General features: G+C 38.3%; 1 long non-coding RNA gene across 1 annotated transcript in view; it reads right to left on the bottom strand.

Annotated features, from left to right (window-relative positions):
- The window catches only part of LOC144380443 (uncharacterized), a 346,143-nt gene that overhangs the window by 24,545 nt on the left and 299,327 nt on the right, over positions 1-22,271 (bottom strand). Inside the window, exon 6 of the long non-coding RNA XR_013444596.1 lies at positions 2,652-2,780. This is a non-coding gene — a long non-coding RNA (uncharacterized LOC144380443). The remainder of the gene's footprint in view (positions 1-2,651; positions 2,781-22,271) is intronic.

Raw genomic sequence — 22,271 nt, 5'->3', positions numbered from 1 at the left:
GAATAAATAAGTCATGGGGATGAAAGGTACAGCATAGGGAATATAGTCATTGGTATTGTAATAGCGTTGTATGGTGACAAATGGTAGCTACACTTGTGGAGAGCATAGCATAACATATAAACTTGCCACATCACTATGTTGTGCACTGAAACTAATGTAACATTGTGCATCAACTATACTTCAATTTAAAAGAAAAGAAAAGAAAAGAAAAAAACAATTGAAGAAAACAGAAAAAGAAAAGATTGAGGCTTTCTCTATTCTTTCTCTTCTCCTTCTGAGTCTTCAGTGAGAATTGCCCTAAACAGTCTATTCACTGAAATGTAGATTTTTTTCTAGAATGTACCTCCAAACTCTTCCAGCCCCTGCCCATTGCCCAGTTCCAAAGTTGTTTCCTCATTTTAGCTATTTGTTATAGCAGCAACCTCACTTCCAGTACCAATTTTCTGTTTTAGTTTGTTCAGGCTACTATAACAAAATACCACACTGGATAGCTTATAAATAACAAATTTATTTCTCACAGTTCTGGAGGCTGGAAGTCTGAGATTAGGGCAGCAGCACAGTTGGATGAAAGTCCTCTTCTGGGTCACAGACACACAGACATCTCCTTACATGGTGAAAAGGGGCAAGAGAGCTCTCTTGGGTCTCATAATTTTATAAGGGCATTAGTCTCATTCATGAGGGCTCTGTTCACATGACCTAATCACCCCCCAAAGGCTACACCTATTAATACCATCACATTGGACATTAGGATTTCAACATATAAATTTTGGGGGGGACACAAACATTCAGATCACAGCACACTGTTTGCAGTGTGAACAACTGGAGGGTGGCAGTAGTAAAAATGGGGAGACCTGTTGGGAAACTATTTGAACAGTAAAGACAAGCATTCATAAGAATTTGACCTAGAGTGATAGCGGGAATGGGAGAGTGGAAAGATTAGTGTACACTCACCAACACTTTGTATGGTCAGCCTTTTAATTTCAGCCATTTGTTAGGTGTGTAATGGTGTAACATTGTGGTTTTAATCTGTGTTTTCCAAATTACCACGTTGAGCATCTTTTTATGTGCTTATTGGCCATTTTTGACTCTTATTTGTTGATATGTCTGTTCAAATTTTTTAACCTATTTTTATTGGATTATTAGCTTTCTTATTGTTGAGTTTTGAAAATTCTCTCTATATACTGGATATATGTCTTTGATTAGATATGTGATTTTCCAGTATTTTCTCCCAGGCTTTGGCTTAACATTTTCTTAACCATTTAAGAGAAGATTTTTCTTCTTCTTCACATTTAAGAGAAGATTTTTAAAATTTTATTGAAGTCCAATTTATCAATTTATTTTTTGTGAATTTGGTGTTTCGGTATCATATCTAAGAAATTCTTGTCTAACCTAGGCTCACAAAGATTTTTTTCCATGCTTTGGTCTAGAAGTTTCATAGTTTAAAATTTACATTTAGGTCTATGTTTCATATTGAATTAAATTTTGTATATGGTGTGAGATATAGATTTATTTATTTATTTATTTTTAACTTTTTTGCACTTGGATATCCAATTGTTCCAGTGCCATTTATGGAAAAAAAAAAACATTCCGTCACAGCAGTATTGCCTTTGTGTATTTGTTAAAAATTAGTTGTCCGTATATGTATGGGTTTATTTCTGGACTCTGTTTTCTTCCATTGAACTACCTGTCTATTATTATGCCAATGCCATGCTGTATTGCTTAATATAGTTTTATAAAAAACCATAATATCAGGCAGTACACCTTACAACTTTGTTCTTGTTCAAAGTTGTTTTGGCTGCTCCAAATCCTTTATATTGCCACATAAATCTTATAGTCGGCTTGTCAATAGCTACAAAATTTTTATTGGGAATTGAATGGGTTTGCATTGAGTCTATAGAGGAAGTGAGGAAGAATCAACATCTTAACAATATTGAGTCTTCTAATCCATGAATATGGAATACGTATCTACTTATATAGCTTTTTAAAAATTTCTTTCAGGGACGCCTGGGTGGCTCAGTTGGTTAAGCGACTGCCTTCGGCTCAGGTCATGATCCTGGAGTCCCGGGATCGAGTCCCACATCGGGCTCCCTGCTTGGCAGGGAGTCTGCTTCTTCCTCTGACCCTCCCCCTCTCATGCTCTCTCTCTCTCATTCTCTCTCTCAAATAAATAAATAAAAATATTAAAAAAAAAATTTCTTTCATCAGTGCCTTGTAGATTTCTATGTACAGATCATGAATGTATTTTGATAGATTCATATCTAAATACTTCACATTTTAGTGCTATTGCAAATGGTATTTTTTATTTCAAATTTTAATTTCCAGTTTTTCTTTGCTGGTATATAAGAATGCAATTGACTTTTGTATATTGTCCTTACATCACTTTGTATCCCACAACATTGCTGAACTCACTTAGTTCTAGGGTTTTTGTGTATATTTAGATTCCTTGGGATTTTCTGTGGAGACATTCAAGTCATCTGTGAATAGAGATAGTTTTATTTTTTCCTCTCCAATATGTATGCATTTTATTACTTTTTCTTGCCTTATTGCACTGGCTAGGTCTTACTTTTATTTTTAAGTAAAAAAATATTTTATTAAGGGTTCTGGGATCATTTTTCAATGATACATTGATAGGGTTTCTAGAAATTACTTACTGAGTGATGAGACTGATTATTCAAAGGGACTCCAACATTTCTTGGAGGAGGTTCCATTGCGTTGATGGAATGAGGGTAAAACCATTGATGTTCTTCACTGAGGCAGGAGTCAATAGTAAAGTCCATCCCCTGAATTGAAGAGAAAAACTGGCAATTTTTTCAGAAGGTAGTGTGGCATGCAAGTAATATTGTACTTGTAAATACATCAACTGATATTGCAGAACATCTATTATTTCATTTGATGCTTGGAATAACTCACAGATTTTGGTATTATTAACTTCTTTTTACATATGGGAAAACTAAAATTCAGACAATAGAAGATTCTACCTAAGCTTACAAGTACCTATGAGTTTTCATTCAATGCTCTAAGAATCACTGATCTATTTAGAAATCCTGATTTATGAGTTGGGGAAGCCCTGGCCTCTTCTGTAAGTGCTAGGACCAGTCTATATTATGTGGTAGTTTTATATATTGTCCTACTGGTTTGCAAGAGTTAGAATAGAAGTTTCTGACAAACTGTTCTCTTGCTTTTATGTAATCAATTGCACATCAGGGAGTTGTACTTTTTCTGACATCTTGACCCTTTAGACACGACACGGTGAGTACCTGATTCTTTGATAGCTGAGCAGATAAATGATTTCCACTAAGTTATTCCCCTGCCCCGACACTCTGTGGTTCTGACTGCAAAGAAAGTTCAAGGACACAGAAGTGCTTCTGATGCATGAAGCTTTCAAACAGAGTCTAGGGACCCCAGGGTTGGACTTGATCTTGCTAACAGGTATAGAAAATGCCTCAGTTAGTGTGTTTCCATTTCCATTCAGGAAACCTCCAGATGCACTCTGGGTTAGTTTGTGTATGATTTATGTCTTTGTTTCAGTGATCTTGGCTTCAAATAGTAGTCCAAGTATGTCTCTTTTTGGAAAAAGCCTTCACAGATCCTACTATTTTGTGTTCTGTCTTCCTTTTGCACCTTTAGGACAGCATTTCTCACTCCTTTATAAAGGAGTTGTAGTAGAGATATTTTGGTTTTACAGCTTCTCCCTCCCTTGCCCACCAGGCTGTGTGTTTCTTGAGGACAGGGTCCCTGTCTTATTGATCACTGTATCACATATGTTGAGGGAAGGGGTTCGGAACCAGTGTGGGCACTGAATAAATATTTGCTTAATGGAATTGAAGAGTAGTTTTTTGGTTCTAGATATATGCAGCAACAAAATATCCTTTCAAGTTAGTTTCATTATTAGACTTGTTTTCTGCATAGTGAAGCAGAGGATAGTATGAGACTTGGGTGGCAGATACCTCTAGGCAATGTTTCTAGCGACCCTATTAGGAGGAGAAAAGTTGGAATTGTCATTTTTTCCAGTTAAGTTGTCTCTTGTTGGGGCATACTCCTTACAACTCATTGGACCATATAGTCAATGTGCTCCATATGCCCACAATGTGAAAGACAAGATAGGCCTTCTAAAAGCTTGTATTCTAGATGGATTATAAGAAAATAACCCAATAAACAAACAAACAAACAAAAACATAATTACAGGTTGTTTTGATATGAAAGAATGAACAGGGTGGTGTATTAGAGTGTGGTGGGGAAGAGGGGTGGAAAGACTTCTCAGGAAAGACCTCTCTGAATACATGACATTTGTCCTGAGATTTAAATGATCAGAAAAAGGCCAGTCACATGAAAAGCTGAGAAAAGAACACTCCAGGTAGAGGAATCAGCAAGCACAAAGATTCCTGAGGTAAGAAAGAACTTTGCTGCTTTGAGGAACAAAAAGGAGGCCAGCGTAGTTAAAATGAGAAGAGAGGGATAAGGCAAGATTGGAAAACTAGCAGGGGCAGATCCTCTGAGACCATGTAACCCATGAGAAAGACTGGGAACTGTACTCTGAATGTGATGGGAAACCACTGAGGGGATTTAAGCAGGAGAATGATATGATCTGATTTATGTTTGGGAATTAACTGTTTGGTGATTAGACTCAGGTGTGAGGGGCAAGAGTGAAAGCAAGCTGGTGAGGACTAATAGTGATTTGCATTATCGTGACAGCAGTAAGGATGGAGAGAAGTGCATGGGTTCAGGGATATATTTTGAAGGTAAATTAACAAAACTTGTTGGATTGGATATAAATGATTAGAGAATGGAAAGAATCAAGGATGGTCTCTTGATTCTTGGTTTGAGCAACTGGATGGATGGTAGTGCCATTTACTAGAACACAAAGACTGAGGAATGAGTAAGCATTAATTTTGGAGTGAAAAATCAGGGTCTTGGGTTATATTGAATTTAAATTGTAATAGAGAACTGTGTGGAGATATTAAGAATAAAGCAATCTGAAGTTCATAGAAAAGGTCAAAGCTGAAGCTATAAATTTGGTATATGGATGATAATTAAAGCCATATGCTTGGGTGAGATTTGTTTTAGAGATAAAGTAGTTTTAGAGGAGAGTGCTCCTCAATACTGGGGCTCTTCAACAATGAAAGGCCAAGAAAAGGAAGATGATACTGAGGTTTGGCCAGTTGGGTGTGAAGAAAATCAGAAGAGTGTAATGTCTTGAGTGTTGAGAGATGAGAGGGTTTAAAGAAGGAGTGTTTAAGACAGAAACAAAGAAGGGTCCACTGGATTTGGAAGCATGGGGATCATTGGTTACCTTAAGAAGAAGATTAGAAATTCAAGTCAGTTACTTCTAATTTCTCAAAGAAGAATAAGGTGAAGCTATCTGCTGAGAGTATGTGAGTGAGGCTATAGTAGGTTTGAGGAAAGAAGGAAAGGTACAAAATGGATATGGTGAAAGCAAATTTGCTAGGGAAATGTAGGATTGCTGGGCACTGTAGATTGCCCATGTGAGGCTTATGACAATGGATTTAAAGAGAATTTTCCCAAGCAATATTCAGCTGTTAAGTTTTACATGTGAGGAAGTGATATTTTTGTGTTCAACTGAGGTTGAGATTTTACTCCTTGCTTAGAGGGATAGAAGGGCTAGGGTCTAAGAAAGAGAGTGATAATGGAATCTAATTTGGATAAAGAAAGGAGGATGTAAAAATGGTGATGGGACTTGAAAATGCAATGGGGTCAATGGATTGGAGACTGTAAGTTGGTTGAAAAATTGTTGGAGTGGGGGTACAGGAGGAAGATGAGAGGTTGAAATCAAAATTTCAGAAGTGGTGCAGTTATTTATAATGCTAAACTTGAGTATGTGTACATGAGAGTAAGTGACTTAGGTGAGGTGGAGGGAGAAAAGAACTGGAGAAAGTTAAGAAGCTGTGAATATACAGTATTGGACATTCCATGTATGTGGTTATTGACATCACTAAACATTATGACTGGCAGAGTTGGAAATGGTGTCAATGAACCATAGCCCAAGTCTTTAATGAATGAAAAAGAGGCACTGAGAGGTCAGTAGTTGGCAGCAACTAGGAAGGGTAGCAGGTGGTTTTGTCTGATGCCCTGGGCTTTAATGGAGCTTGGGATTTTGAAGAAAAGACATGATTTTGAAGTAGCAGTGAGGACTAAGTCTGCGCATGGCTCTGGATTCTAGGATTATGAGAGAAAAATATTCACCTTTGACAGCTGCATGTTCTCATGGGACAGCCAGGTCTCAATAAAGGTAAGGGGATGGAGAGATGGTTCTAGGAAGGGGTTGAAGATATAAGAGAATAGATTAAATAGGAAACAAGTTCCCAAGAATTTAGAAAGGACAGGCAGGAGACTGAGTCAGATTAAGAAATATAGAAAGGAGTATAGGGAGGAAAGTCTAGGTGAGAGAGGTAAACAGGGATGTGAAGTATTATGAAACCAGTCATAATTTTTTATGGACAGGTGGGCAATATGTTCAAGTTCCAGATCCAAATATTATACTTAGTTCAATGGTTTGATAGTTGTCTGTATGCGATTTGATGGCCTTGTGGGTGAGTAGGCAGTCCTGCAGCTTATCATTTTGTACCTATCCGGAGCAGGAAGTCATATGATGGACACTCTCTTCCCCTAGTGAAATAATTGAATCTTTCCAAAAAAATAGACTGGGAGATGTTCTCTTTGTGCTTATGAGTATGGAGAAATGGTGGTGCCTGATGTATTGCCACTGAGCTCTACACCACATGGAATGTGTTTTCTACTGAGAATGTATGACCTCTCATAAGCCAAAGAGATATAAGGTAAACGTTCTGCTTTCAGGCATTGACTCCACTCCTTCAGAAATACAGCCAAACTCTGCTCTGATAGAGTTATCTTTGGTGCTTCAGAAGTATACTGCAAGGACACATGAGTGTTGCTTTGGGATAACAAGGAAGTTGGGTTACATCTTACCCTCCATCACCTTATGGCTGGATGGCAATTATTATACCACCCTTCATGGTAGGATTCTCACTTTCCATTCTAGGGAGCCAACTACCCTCATTCTTCCCTCTACTTATTTTCCCATCCTACCTTTAGCCTCACATTCCTCCTCTAGAACTGGGAAAGGCTTTTGTTTTGGCCCATATTAGAGGTACTTTCTTTTAACTCTGCCAGGTTTCCTAGGGCAGGATTGGATCTGTCTCCACCAGCTCCGGGACAGTATTTGCTGACTGTGATCATTCCTTTACCTTGACAGCTCTATCCCTGGTTTCCATTCTGACGTATATTTAAGTACACTTCTTTTAAGTAGGCATGAATAAAAAAAAAGGTGCACAAATCATAAGCATGCAATTCCATAAATTTTTACAATGTAAATACACTTATTTATGCATCAATCATATCAAGCACCCCTCAGGCCCTCTTTATGGTCCTTCCCTGTCACTATGCCCCTCCTACCAAAGTAACTACCATCCTGAATTTTATACTACTCTCAGAGTCTTTTTTGCTCCACTCCCAGCCTTCTCAGTAGACTTAAAGAAGGTTGGTTATGTCTACCCAATTTGCAGTCTCCTTACGGAAAGCAAGACTATATTGTAGACTTTCTGATTTTGGATATTTGAAGCACTTCATCCAGCAACTCAAAGTCAATATTCTTTCTTAATTTGAATGAATCCAATTATGAAACCTATAAAAATAAGATGAATTTCTCCCATAATGCTTGGGCAGCAAGAGAGACATTCTGGTGTTGGTGGGATATGTTTAGGCATGGTTACCAAAATGGTGTGTTACTACAAGAATTGTCCAACTATCTACAGTCTGGCTTAAAATGTTATATAAGCTAATTTCAAGGGTTTTCTAGTTTGACTAGGGTCTAGATAAGTTGCTTATGGGGACAAGGTATGCTTATACTTTTGTGCTTAATAGGTATAGATATTACATTTGGATTTAACATTCTCCACCATCTTGTACCTCATGCTCCAATCAGTTCCAAAATTACTTTTCTTCTCACATTCACACATGATACTATGTTTCCCTCTCATCTCCCCCTCACCCCTACCATTACATCTCTGATCTCATGTCCTATTGCTCTCCCTCTTTTTTACCCTGCTCACACCTCAAACATGCCAGGACAGCTCCCATCTTGGATCTTTGCACTTGCTGTTCCTTCTGCATGGAATTCTCCCCTATAGCTATACAAATAGCTCACCCCTACGTTTCTTTAAATTTTTAAATTAATTGTCACTTTCTCTGTGAAGACTTTTTTGAATGTTTCTATCTAATATGTTAATCCTCATTCCAGACATTTTATTTTCCCTATCCATGCTTTATTTTTCTCTCCATGAGTGCATGAATATTTGTTCATCTGTTTTGTTCATCACTGTATGTGTAACACCTAGAACAGTGCTTGGCACATAGTAAATATCAATATCTGAAGATGGGATCACCCTGTTGAAGCAACGTTATCTCTAACTGAGCCCAGGCTGACAACAAATACTAATATGATGATCTACTAGAACTGCCATCCAGTGCTGCTTCATGGCACCTAGTTTTGCATATAAATGAATGAGTAATTACCAGTCCATAGTAGAAAAAGTATGCTATACATAAATTCTTCAAACCTAGTTATTGGTGCTCACTGTAACACCAATAATCATTTATTCAGGTCCCTGTTGTTGGATATAGAGATTGCTTTCAATCTTTGATGCTATAAATAGTGCAGCAATACGCATCTTTGTATTATAATCTTTGTTTGACTTCTGTTATATTAATTTTGGTATTCCTTGTATACCTAAGGCGGTTTTGTGCTGATGAAAGCCAGTACATAATTGTTGGTTACATAGAATTAAATCCAACTACCTAGAAATGCTTGCTGTCCTGTAGTCAGTTACCACTTGCTGTTTTCCATTTGCTGCCAGTGGTAGATCAACCAGTCATCAAGACTTGGGGGATATTTCTTTCATTCAGCAGTAAATAAATTTTGAGCATATGTTATATGTCAAACACTGTTCTAGGCACTGTGGATAGGTGCACTCCTATGTGGAACATAAGGAATAGCAGGGAGGGAGGAAAAACTGAATGGGAAGAAATCAGAGAGGGAGACAAACCATGAGAGACTCTGGACTCTGGGAAACAAACTGAAGGTTACAGAAGGGAGGCAGGTGGGAGGATGGGGTAACCAGGTGATGGGTATTAAGGAGGGCATGTGTTGTGATGAGTACTGGGTGTTATATGCAAATAATGAATCATTGAACACTACATAAAAAATTAATGATGTACTATATGTTGGCTAACTGAACATAATTAAAAAAAAAAAAAAAGAAAAAATATGGCCTGGATCTCTATCCTCATGGAGCTTACAGTCAAGTAGGGACAACAGTCCTTAAATAGACATGTATGATGTTCAATTTTGTATGTCAACTTGGCTAGGCTATAGTGCAGTCCAGTCAAACACCAGTATAGATGTTGCTATGGAAGTTTTTTTAAGAAGATGTGATTAACATATAACTTAGTAGGGGTGCCCGGGTGGCTCAGTTGGTTAAGCATCTTACTCTTGATTTCAGCTCAGATTATGATCTCAGGGTTGTGAGATCAAGCCCCACGACAGGCTCCATGCTGGGCATGGAGCCTGCTTAAGATTCTCTCTCTCCTTCTCCCTCTGCCCCTCCCCTGCCACTTGTGTGCGTTCTTTCTCTCTCTAAAAACAAACAAACAAACAAACAAACAAACAAACAAAAAACCCATATAACTTAGTATACCTTGAGTAAAGCAGATTGCTTTCCATGGTGTGGGTGGGCCTCATCAAATCAACTGAAGGCCTTGAGAAGACAAAGACTGATGGTTCCCCAAGGAGAAGGAATTAATCTCAAGATTGTGACAAAGATATCTTGTCTGTGTTTCCAACCTGCAGAATTCAGACTCAAGACTCCAATATCACCTCTTACTGAATTTCCAGCTTGCTGGACTGGAGAACTCTAGCACAACATGTATGTAATTATTTAGATATAGATTATGATAAGTGCTATGAATTGTATGTCTATAAGTGGGACCTAATGTAAATCAGCAGTCAGAGGATGCCTCTTTAAAGAAGTACCTTTTTTAAAAATTTGCTAGATACATAGAAGTTTTGCAAACAAAGAAGACAGATTTGTGAAAGGAGAAGTAACTCAAAATGTGAACATTCTGTGATGAAAGAGATTGGTTAATTTATGGTTGGAGCGTGTTGAATGAGCAGGTGAGTGGTGTAATATGAGGCTGGAGAGTCAAGCAGGGGTCAACTATGCAAAACCGTGTAAGTCATGATTGTGACATTTTCCTGAAGGAACGTTGTAGCAGTCTGGTCTTGGGAAAGTCACTTAATCTTCCTGAGCCTCTTTTTCCTGATTTGTAACATGGGGGTAGATAAGAAGTCAATCACATAATGTATGAAAAGGACCTAGCCTAGTGCTTGGCACAGAATAAATGCTCAAGCCATGGATACTGTCATTCTCTTCCCAGTTAAATCCTACCCAGTCTTTAAGATGCAATTCAATACCTGTGTTCTCCATGTGGACTTTCTGGACAAATCCGGTATGCCCTGATCTTTTTCTTCTTTGAGGTTGAATTGTGCCAAGAGTCTTTTTGAGGTTCCCCCTTTATTGTTTCAAATCTGTTACCTCCTCCAGCTTATTTCTAAGTGGTTCAAGGATAGAACTTATGTCTACCAATTTTCTGTAGGCTCTGTTTCACCACAGTAATTTGTTTAAATGGCTGGTAACTTGTGCTTTTGATTGCTTTTCTCATGGTTGCACACTTTTGCAATAGGGTCACCTGGGGTTAGAGGCACAGTTAGAAACCTGGAAGGTGAGTAAAACCCAATTGGCTTACATGGGAGACAGAAGCCAGGACCTTCACCTTGAGGACAAGGAAACATATGAATGACCCTTCAGGATATGGCACAAGCATTTTGGATTGTCATACTTTTATAGCTTATACCACAAGACATCACTCAGACTCGCTTTCTACCTTTTGTTCCTTTTGTTTGTTTTACTTTCCCCAGAAGATCTGATAAAGCTATGCCTATGTTTGCATCTCATTTCTCTGTGCTGTCTTTTATGGAGTTGTTTTGTATGAGTATCAAGGAGGAAGAGTAGAGGCCAATGATTCAGATTTATTGTTATAAACATTTAATTTGTTAAGTCATGAGCAAACTTTAGAGAAGTTCAGCTTCCTGTCTTTCAGTAAAGGAAGCGAAAGAATTACCCTTTCAGCCTACTTGTCATTTGCTCATTCCCAGGCTATTTCTGAATGCCAAGGCCAACCTGTGGGAAATCCCAAAGTTTTACTGGCTCTCATTCTCAGCAGGGCTGGGAGATATGTTTCTATAAACCTGATACTTCCTTCAGCTACTAGGGGAATTGTTTTTTATGCTAATCAGCATATTTCCAAACTTTAACAGCATACCAAAAAGCCTTAAAATAATAATATACCTCTCTTCCTATTTGTATATAGCAAATATTTCATACTAAGTTGAACATGGAATGTGGAAACTGGAAAATCACACAATAGCAAATTTTAAGTTGAAGAATTAGATGCATTTAAATTACTTAAAGGAATGATCTGGTTAGCAGTTGTTATCACTAAAGTTGCAGTTCAATTTAACATGGCAGATGCTCAATAAAGTCAAGCATCTCCTTTTCTTAGAGGCATTTTTTATTTGCATTGGTTTCTACTGCCAGCAACTCTGAATCCTCAGGGAAGAAACATTAAGAGCTAAACATTGCTTCATAAGTCAACTAGTTTCTGTTTGTTGTATTGGCTGAAATGATGCTGGATTTTCAAGTCAGAATTTCATCAATGTTATTGGGTGACTGTTCTTGTGATTTAAAAAAAGATTTATACTATTTAGAATAAAGGCAAAAAATTAATTAAATGGGTCATAGGAACATGAAAAAATTTGAGTTTGACCCCCCAGATCTACCTGGCTTGCCTGACCAGAGGCAAGTCACTTATTTTTTTTTTGGAATCTCTGTTTTCCATGGGAATCATTAACATTTTGAGTAGTAAAGGAAATAGATATGTGAAAGCACCTGCCTAAATCAGAACAGGAATCTGAAAACATACTGGAAATCACAAGACTGTATTACAAATCATAACTATTTTTCATTGGTTATTTACTAACTACAAAAGCACTTTGAGGTAATTATTTTCTTAATCTCTAAAACTTCACCTTATTGTCATATTTTCATGTTCCTCCCTCATGCCTATTCTGAAGGAGAATATAAACAAAGAATAATTTGTTTGTCATCCTAAATCTTTAGGGTTTTCTTTTTGTTTATTTATTTGTTTGTTTTCTTTGACAGAGAGATGGAGTTTGTCTGTGGTTATAGCAAAGGCACAAATGTCACTTACTTATTTGGTCATTAATTTCCATCGTCTCTGCCAACTACATCTTTTATTAAAACAAAACTCACTGGCTTATGCTTTACCTATCTTTGGGGACATTCTGATATTTCTTTTGTAGTGCTGAGAGAGAAACACTTGGCCTTTTTATATGTCCAATACCACACTTGCTACCCTCTGGGCATTTAAAAAAATGTGTGTATTATCATCTCTATTTCTATTAGTAAGAGTCTTCTGTGTATTGCTAAGTCTTCTCTTAAGTTTTGAATAATATACGTCATATACCCTCCTCCTAGAATGACTCTGTCACCCTGCTGCAGCCAGGATATATTTTATGCCTTATCTGGCCTTTCTAGATCCTCATAGGTTTGCTCACATTTCTATTAACAAAATTATTCTCACACTAAAATGCTAGCACTGTGTCCATATCTAATCCATGACTGAATTGACTGTTATTGTGAATGTGCTTGGCATCTGCAATTTCTGATATAGTTTAAAAATATGAATATCCCTTTGCTCCCAGTAACAATTTTAGATCTTCTGCAAGGCACATAGCTTTCCTCTATCTGCATGCTAATTATTTAATAAATCCATTTATTGCCTCCTAAAGTAGTTTGCTTAACAGGAACAACGTATCATATTTCCATATAAAGTGCTTATAAAAATAAGATGGAATAGAGTGTTTCCAGAGGTGAGTGATTATGGGGTTGAACTTTCCAAAGCTACAAATATTAATTTATAAAATTATTTCAATATATTTCAAATTATTAACATTGCATTGAAAATGTTATTGGCTACTGGCTGGAACTTGACATAAAATGTTTCATTCATACAGCAATTTCATTTCATAAGCTTTTGTTAAAATGGTCATTTATTGGGGCACCTGGGTGGCTCAGTCGGTTGAGCGTCTGCCTTCGGCTCAGGTCATGATCTCAGGGTCCTGGGATCAAGCCCCACGTTGGGCTCCCTGCACAGCGGGGAGCCTACTTCTCCTTCTCCTCCTTGCTTGTGCTCTCTCTCACTATCTCTGTCTCTCTTTCTCCCAAATAAACAAATAAAAAATCTTAAAAAAAAAAGATTTAAAAAAAATGGTCATTTATTAAACTTGGACAGGGGAATATCTTCTTAGGGTATTCTTTTCCTAGTTCTATTATTTTTTCCCCTTCGAAGTTTTTACTTAAATTCCAGCTAGTTGATATACAGTGCAATATTAGTTTCAGGTGTAGAATTTAGTGATTCATCATTTACATACAACACCCGGTGCTCATCACAACAAGTGCCCTTCTTAATACCTATCACCTATTTAATCCATCTCCCCACTGACCTCCCCTGCAGTAACTATCAGTTTGTTCTATTTAAGAGTCTGTTTCTTGGTTTGCCTCTCCCCCCCCATATTCATTTGTTTTGTTTCTTTTTTAAAAAAGATCCTTTTTCTTATCTTTTAATGGCAACAACTTATACATTTTTTCTTTTTTTTTTAAAATGTATCCATTTATTTGAGAGAGAGAGAATGGGAGTGGGGAGAGGGGCAGAGGGAGAGAAAATCCTCAAGCAGACTCCCCACCGAGCATGGAGCCTTACTTGAGCCCTGATCCCAGAACCCTGAGATCATGACCTGATCTGAAACCAAGTCAGGTGCCCAACTGTTTTTTTCTTAAATTCTATATATGAATGAAATTATATGGTATTTGCCTTTTTCGGACTGACTTATTTTGCTTAGCATAATACTCTGTAGCTCCATCCACGTCATTGCAAATGGCAAGATTTCTTTCTTTTCATGGCTGAGTAATATTCCATTACATATATATATACCACAACTTCTTTATCCACTCATCAGTCAATGGACATTTGGGCTCTTTCCATAATTTGGCTATTGTTGATAATGCTACTATAAACATTGGGGTGCATGGATCCCCTCGAATCAGTATTTTTTTATCCTTTGGGTAAATACCTAGTAGTGCAATTGCTGGATTGCAGGGTAGTTCTATTTTTAACTTCTTGAGGACCATCCACACTGTTTTCCAGAATGGATGCCCCAGTTTGCATTCCCACCAAAAGTGCAAGAGGTTCCCCTTTCTCTACATCCTTCCCAACACATGTTGTTTCCTGTGTTGTTAATTTTGGCCATTCTGACTGGCGTGAGGTGATATCTCAGTGTATTTTCCTTTGTATTTCCCTGATAATGAGTGATATTGAGCATCTTTTCATGTGTCTATTAGCCATCAGGATGTCTTCTTTGGAAAAAATGTCTATTCATGTCTTCGCCCATTTTTTAACTGGATTATTTGTTTTGGGGGTTTTGAGTTGTATAAGTTCTTTATATATTTTGGATACTAACCCTTTATCATATGTCATTTGCAAATATCTTCTCCCACTCCATAGGTTGCCTTTTAGTTTTGTTGATTGTTTCTTTTGCTGTGCAGAAGTTTTTATCTTGATGAAGTCCCAATAGTTCATTTTTGCTTTGTTTCCCTTGCCTCAAGAGACATATGATTCTTTTAACATACTGTTGGATTCTATTTACTAGTATTTATTGAGAATTTTTGCAACCATGTTCATCAGGGATATGGGCTTGTAGTTCTCTTTTTTAGTGGAGTCTTTGGTTTTGGTATTAGGGTGATGCTGGCCTCATAGAATGAATTTGGAAGTTTTACTTCCATTTCTATTTTTTGGAATAGTTTGAGAAGAATAGGTATTAACTTTTCTTTAAATGTTTGGTAAAATTCCCCTGGGAAGCCATCTGGTCCTGGACTTTTGTTTGTTGGGAGATTTTTGATTACTGATTCAATTTCTTTGTTGCTTATTGGTCTGTTCAAGTTTTCTATTTCTTCCTGTTTCAGCTTTAGTAGTTTATATGTTTCTAGGAATTTACCCATTTCTCCTAGGTTGTCCAATTTGTTGGCATATAATTTTTCAAAATATTCTCTTGTAATTGTATTTCTGTGGTGTTGGTTGGTATTTCTCCTTTCTCATTCATGATTTTATTTATTTGGGTGCTTTTTCTTTTTGATAAGACTGGCTAGTGGTTTATCAATTTTATTAATTCTGTGAAGAACCAGCTCCTGGTTTCATTGATCTGTTCTATTGGTTTTTTTTTTTTTTTTTTTTTGCTTGTTTGTTTCTAGATCATTTGTTTTTGCTCTAATCTTTATTATTCCCTTCAGCTGGCTTTAGGCTTCATTTATTGTCCTTTTTCTAGCTCCTTTAGGTGTAAGGTGAGGTTGCATATTTGAGATTTTTCTTGCTTCTTGAGGTAGGCCTGTATTGTTATTTACTTCCCTCTTAGGACTGCTTTTGCTGCATCCCAAAGGTTTTGGACTATTGTATTTTCATTATCATTTGTTTCCATGTATTTTTTAAATTTCTTCTTTGATTTTCTGGTTCATTCTTTAGTAGCGTGTTGTTTAACCTCCATGTATGTGTGGTCTTTCCAAATTTTTTCTTGTGGTTGACTTCAAGTTTCATAGTGTTGTGGTCTGAAATTATGCATGGTATGATCACAATCTTTTTGTGACCCAGTATGTGATCTATTCTGGAGAATGTCCCATGTGCTCTGGAAAAGAATATGTATTCTGCTGCTTTAGGATGAAATGTTCTGAATATATCTGTTAAGGCCATCTGGTCCAGTGTGTCATTCAAAGCCATTGTTTCCTTGTTGATTTTCTGCTTAGATGATCTGTTCATTGATGTAAGTGGGGAGTCCCCCACTATTATTGTATTATTATCAATGAGTTCCTTTATGTTTGTTATTAATTGTTTTATATGTTTGGGTGCTCCCGTGTTTGGTGTAGAAATACTTACAATTGATAGATATTCTTGTCAGATAGTCCCTTTTATTGTGATAGAGTGCCCTTCTTCATCCCCTGTTACAGTCTTTGGTTTAAAATGTGGTTTTTCCGGGGCGCCTGGGTGGCTCAGATGGTTAAGCGTCTGCCTTCGGCTCAGGTCATGATCCCAGGGTCCTGGGATCGAGCCCCACATCGGGCTCCCTGCTCAAGTGGGGAGCCTGCTTCTCCCTCTCCCTCTGCCATTCTCTCTACTTGTGCTCTCTGGCTCTATCTCTCTGTCAAATAAATAAATAAAATCTTTAAAAAAATTAAAATGTGGTTTTTCTGATATAAGTATTGCTACTCTGGCTTTTTTTTTGACATCCATTAGCATGATAGATGGTTCTCCATCCCCTCACTTTTAATCTTCAGTTGTCTTTAGGTCTAAAATGAATCTTGTAGGCAGCATATAGATGGGTCTTGTTTTTTATCCATTCTGACACCCTCTATCTTTTGATTGGAGTGTTTAGTCCATTTACATTCAGAGTAATTATTGATAGATATAAATTTGGTGCCATTTTATTACTTGTTTGTTGTTGTTTCTGGAGATTTTCTCTGTTCCTTTCTAGTCTTTGTCACTTTTGTTCTTTCCACTCAAAGAGTCCCCTTTAATATTTCTTGCAGGGCTGATTTAGTGGTTATGAACTCCCTTAGTTTTTGTTTGAGAAACTATCCCTCCTTCTACTCTGAATGATAGTCTTGTTGCAGCCTTTTTTGGCTGCAGATTTTTCCCATTCAGCACGTTAAATATATTATGCCACTTTCTTCTTTGTTGCCAAGTTTCTGTGGATTGATCTTCAGCTAGCCTTATGGGTCTTTCTTTGTAAGTTAGGGACTTCTTTTGTCTTGCTCCTTTTAGGATTTTTTCTTTATCACTATATTTTAAATTTAATTACAATATATCCTGGTGTTGGCCTGCTTTTGTTGAATTTGATGAGAGTCCTCCGTACCTCCTGGATTTGGATGTCTGTTTCCTTTTCCAGATAGAGAAGTTTTCAGCTATAATTTCCTCAAATAAATTTTCTGCCCCCTTTTCTCTCTCTTCTTCTTCTGGGACTCCTATGATATGAATGCTATTATGCTTTATGAAGTCACTGAGCTTCCTAATTCTACATTCATGGTTTAATGTTTTTCTTTCCCTCTTCTTTTCAGCTTCATTATTTTCCATTATTCTAGCTTCTATATCACTTATTCACTCTTCTGTTTCTTCCATCCTTGTATTCATTACATCCAGTCTATTTCGTATCTCAGCTATTGCATTTTTCATTTCTGTTTTTTAACTCTTTTATCTCTGTGGTAAGGACCTCTCTGAAGTCTTCCATTCCTTTCTCAAGCCCAGCGAGTATCCTTAATGACTGTTGCTTTAAATTCTCTATCGGGCATATTACTTATATCTGTTTTGATTAGCTTTCTGTCCATGACCTTTTCTCATTGTTTCATTTGTGATGAATTCCGCTGTCTTGGCATTTTGTCTAAGTGTCTTCTTCTCTGTGTTAGAAAACCCTGCTATGTTCCCTGATCTTGAGAGTAGTGGCTTTATGAAGAAGAGGTCATATAGTGTCCAGGGCCTGGAGCTTCAGGAAGTGTGTCTGGGTGTGCTGTGTGCACTCTGCTGCTGTGTTTTGGCTGCTCTATCCTTCAGGTCAGTGGTCTGCAGAGGCTCCCCTTGCCTGCTTTGGGAAGTGTTTGGACCTTGGCCAGAGTGTGGCAAGTTCTAACTAGGCATGCTCTGGTCTGCTTGTTAAATGAGACCTGATGCTACTTCCACTAGAACTGAATCCTTGCAGAATTCTCTGGTTGGGAGACGTGGTGTATGTGGTGTTTCTGCTGGTCTTCTGGGAAGGGGTCCACTGTGCTGGGACTTGGGCACACTTGCCCAAGAAGGGCAGTATCAGCAGAGCACATGGGGTGGGACTTGGTATAAACAGGTTAGGCAGCCAGTGTTGGCACTGTGCTGTTTACTGAAGCTGATTCTGTGTTTATGCTTAAGGGTTGGGGAGGGAAATGGTGCCAGCCAGCTCCTTTGTCCTGGGAGAGGAGCCTCTGTGCTTGCTGCTTTCAGGCAATCCCTCCCAGAAGAGCAAATTATCTCCCCCGTACATCCCTGGCATTTTTCAGATTGCCATTTTCATCTTGTCTCCAGGTTGCTTGCTTGCCTGGAGCAGCACAGTGCATGTTGGGCTGTATCTCAGCCAAGCTTGCTGACTTCTAAAACTCCAAAATTTAAGGACATGGTGTGGTGGGGGCCTGCACTGGTGTTCTAGGGGAGGGTCTTGCCACACTGGGACAGATGCAGGTTTGACTGAGAAGGGCAGTTGTGCCAGAGCACAGTGGGGTGGGACCTGTAGCAAACAAGCAAGGCAGCCAGTGTCTGGGCAAGCCACCTTCAGCAGGTGGATCTGTGCCTATGCTGAGCAGTGGGGGAGGAGAATGGCACCCGCTGGCTTTTTGTCCCCAGAGAAGGATCTCTGTGAATGCCACTTTTCACAGATGTGCTCCAAGAAGAGCCAACAATCTCTCCCTTGGGAGCCTTAGGTGTTCCTCAGATTGGGCCATCCTCCCCCCAGGTTGCTTGCCTGCCTTCTCTCCAGGAATAGGGCAGCACTCTTCAGGCTCTATTCTAGCCAAGCCTGCCAACCTTTAAAACTCCAGTCTTGGGATGCCTGGGTGGCTCAGTCGGTTAAGCATCTGCTTTTGGCTCAGGTCACAATCCCAGGGTCCTGGGATTGAGTCCCACATCAGGCTCCCTGCTCAGTGGGGAGTCTGCTTCTTCCTCTGCCTGCCACTCCCCCCGCTTGTGCTCTCTCTCTCTCTCTGACAAATAAATAAAATCTTAAAAAAATATTTTAAAAAGTAAAACTCCAGTCTTCAAGCCCTGCTGGTTGCAAGAACTCACAAAATTCAGCCCCCTAATTTTCCCCACCAGTGGCTTTAGGGAAGTATGATCCCTTTGTGATTCCCCATGTGCTCCTCTCTTTGTTGCCTTTCTCTGAGACTGGGGCTCCCTCCCCTCCACAGGCAGCACACTCGATCCATTTCTCTCTCAAACCATGTGTCCACACTTCCTACCTTCCTCGATGTGGCCTCTTCTCTCCCTCTAGTTGTGCAGTTTTTTCTGTCAGTCCCCAGGTTGATTTCTTGGGTATTCAGAATGATTTGATAGTTATCTAGCTGTGTCCAAGGGATGAGGCAAGCCTAGGGTCCTCCTACCACACTGCTATCTTAGCTCCTCCCTTGGGTATTCTTTCAATGTATTCCTTTTGACTTCATACCCCTACATCCAGAAATATTTCCTTGATGACATTGCATTCTATATTTATTTACAATATGGTAAATAATTGCCATTTTTGAAGAAAAATAATCTAGCTATCTGATTTGGATCTTAAATACAAACCTCTCTAGAAAGTGATTTTTTTCCTCTGTTGAAGGACCAGCAACCAGTCAATCCTTATTAGACCTTTATGGAGCACTCCATTGTTGGAAAACATATGGTAGGTGCAGGGTTCTATGGGAGAGGCAATGAAGTATGAACCATGGCATATTACAGACACACATCTATCTCTATAGGTATCAGAAGTGGGACTTATTTCATCATACTTTAGTACTCAGTGTGTACCTTGATCTGAATCATTTTAATTCTGACACCCCTATCACTTGTGTATATGTGCTAACCTGTTTGTACTTCAAGTGCTATAGGTTTAAAGTGCTATTACAGAATTTTGCAAAAAGCTAATGTTCTTTGGTAAAATTGTTTCTGAGTGATAGAATGGAGTTTAAAACTAGGGCAAACACCCAATCCAGCAGATTTGTAAAGTAGTCCTGTTTTGCACCCAAGTCAATAATCTAGCTTATCTCAAGCTCTAGAAAGGACTGGGAAGCACCTGAGGATTTGGCAAGTCTTTGGTGGTGGAAGTTGGGGTGTGGGTCTCAGGTTGAGGGACAATATGATGCAGGAAAGCTGAGAGATACGCATGGTGTGGGAGGGAAAGAGGCTCATTGCATAGATTAGGAAGGTAAATTTTTGTCAGATGATTTGAGAAAGTCAAACTGATTCATTTACTGACATTCTTAGAATTGAAAATCTGTACTCTGGAAATATTTTTTTTAAGATTTTATTTATTTATTTGAAAGAGAGAGAGCAAGAGAGGTGAGCAGGGAGACTGATGTGGGGCTCGATCCCACGAACCCTGGGATCATGACCTGAACTAAAGGCAGATGCTTAACTGACTGAGCCATCCAGGTGTCCTGGAAACATTGTTTATCCCCATTTGTATTTTGTATTTGTATTTTATGTCAATTTAATTTTTATATTTCCATGGCATGTAGTAAAACTCTTGGTTAATGTCACTCTGCTCCACTCTTCAAAATGGATTCTTGTCTAAATGTAGACTGGCATTTTAATAAGGGAGTCTTGTTGGGAAATAGAAGAAGGAAGGCATTAGGGGCTGACAGTAGAGTCAACCCTTTTATTCTGTGAACTCTTTGGGGCCTTTTGCTTTGGAATTCAGGGACATCTTGGTGCTTTGTTTAAAAAGGAAGGCCATCCCTTATTTGTGATACAGTGTTCTTGGGTAGGGAGTGCAAGTTATCTCTTCCACTAGGCTCCAGTAACACAGGAAAGCCCAGGTTGGACTTCAATTATACTTTGGGACCAGAGTAGATCAGTGATCTACATGCACTCAATTTACTCATTTATCATATACCAAGTATTAACTGAGTGCCAGGTACTGTTTTAGGGTGAAGGGATAATGGGAAATGAGACAGGCAGTCCTTGCCCTCATAGACAATAATAAGTTATTTTACTTTGATTTACATATTATCATCTGAGCAAAGGAGCACCAAGAAAAGTACCCTTGGCTAAGAATAGTACCACTAACAGCCAGCTAAGGAGCCCCAAATTCTCCTATTATACATTTAGTTCAGCATTTATCAAGTGTCAGCTGTGTTAGGCCCTGTGCTAGGAACTAGAGATCTAGATGACTAAGTTCTTTGAGACTTACCAGTGGAGGCCTCTATTAAAACCCATGTATTATCTAGGTTGGAGAATATGTTTACTATCAATTTAGAGCATTTCAACATTAATCAGGTAATTAATCCCTGGCTAATGCTGGGCCCTAATTAAATTATATATAAGACAAGGGCAAGTTCACTTTATTAGCTGTGTGTATATGGCAGCAGAGTCAGGTAGGAGGTAGGGGGATGGTACAGTCCTAAAGCATGGCAGGCTACATATCAAACTTGGAAGGGGAAATATCTTCTTAGGGTATTATCTCCATGTATTTCTTTTCAAAGAACCAGTACAAAATGAAAATACAGAGCCCCTTGTTTAAAAGGCAGAAAAAAGTAACATTAAAGGAACAAAAATATAAAGCTTTTCCTTTTAAAAATAATTGATTACTTATGAAATATATTAGGAGTAATAGTGATATATGAGTAAGAATATAACCTTTGAAAATGCAAATAATAATATTTTGGTGTCATAATTTGATAAATACAATAAATGATAATGATAATACTTATCAGCATATCACAGGACTTCTGGTTCACGTTTCTGCAAACTTATTAATTATATAATCCAAATTTATACTTATAACAAATCTCTTTTCTTTTTTTTTTAAAGATTTATTTATTTTAGAGAGAGAGAGAGAGAGCACTTGCGTGCACAAGTGGGGGAAGGGGCAGAGGGAGAGAGAGAATCTCAAGCAGAATCCCCACTGAGCACAGAGCCCAACATGGGGCTCAATCCTAGGGCCCTGAGATCATGACCTGAGCTGGAATCCAGAGTCGGCTGCTTAACCTACTGAGCCACCCAGGCGCTCCTAAACAAGTTTATTTTCAATCGATAAAATTGAAAGAATCATCAATTGTTCTTGGCAAATGCAAGATTGCAAGTAAGTTTCGATGATTTTTAATTTTGAGAAGGATCTTTCTGCTGATGCAACTGTTACTAGAGATGTTAAGAGTATTTTTTAGGCTGTGACAACATTGGAATAAATTTTTAATGAATCATTTTGAAATACAAATTTTAGTGCATTCTGAGCTGATGAGTCTCATGAAAGAAGTTTTTCTAAAAAGATTCAACTTATCATA

The sequence above is a fragment of the Halichoerus grypus genome, chromosome X, assembly GCF_964656455.1.
Source record: "Halichoerus grypus chromosome X, mHalGry1.hap1.1, whole genome shotgun sequence".
In the NCBI taxonomy this organism is placed as follows: domain Eukaryota; kingdom Metazoa; phylum Chordata; class Mammalia; order Carnivora; family Phocidae; genus Halichoerus; species Halichoerus grypus.
Note: the sequence above shows the minus strand (reverse complement) of the source record. Positions and strands in the feature narration are given on the sequence as shown.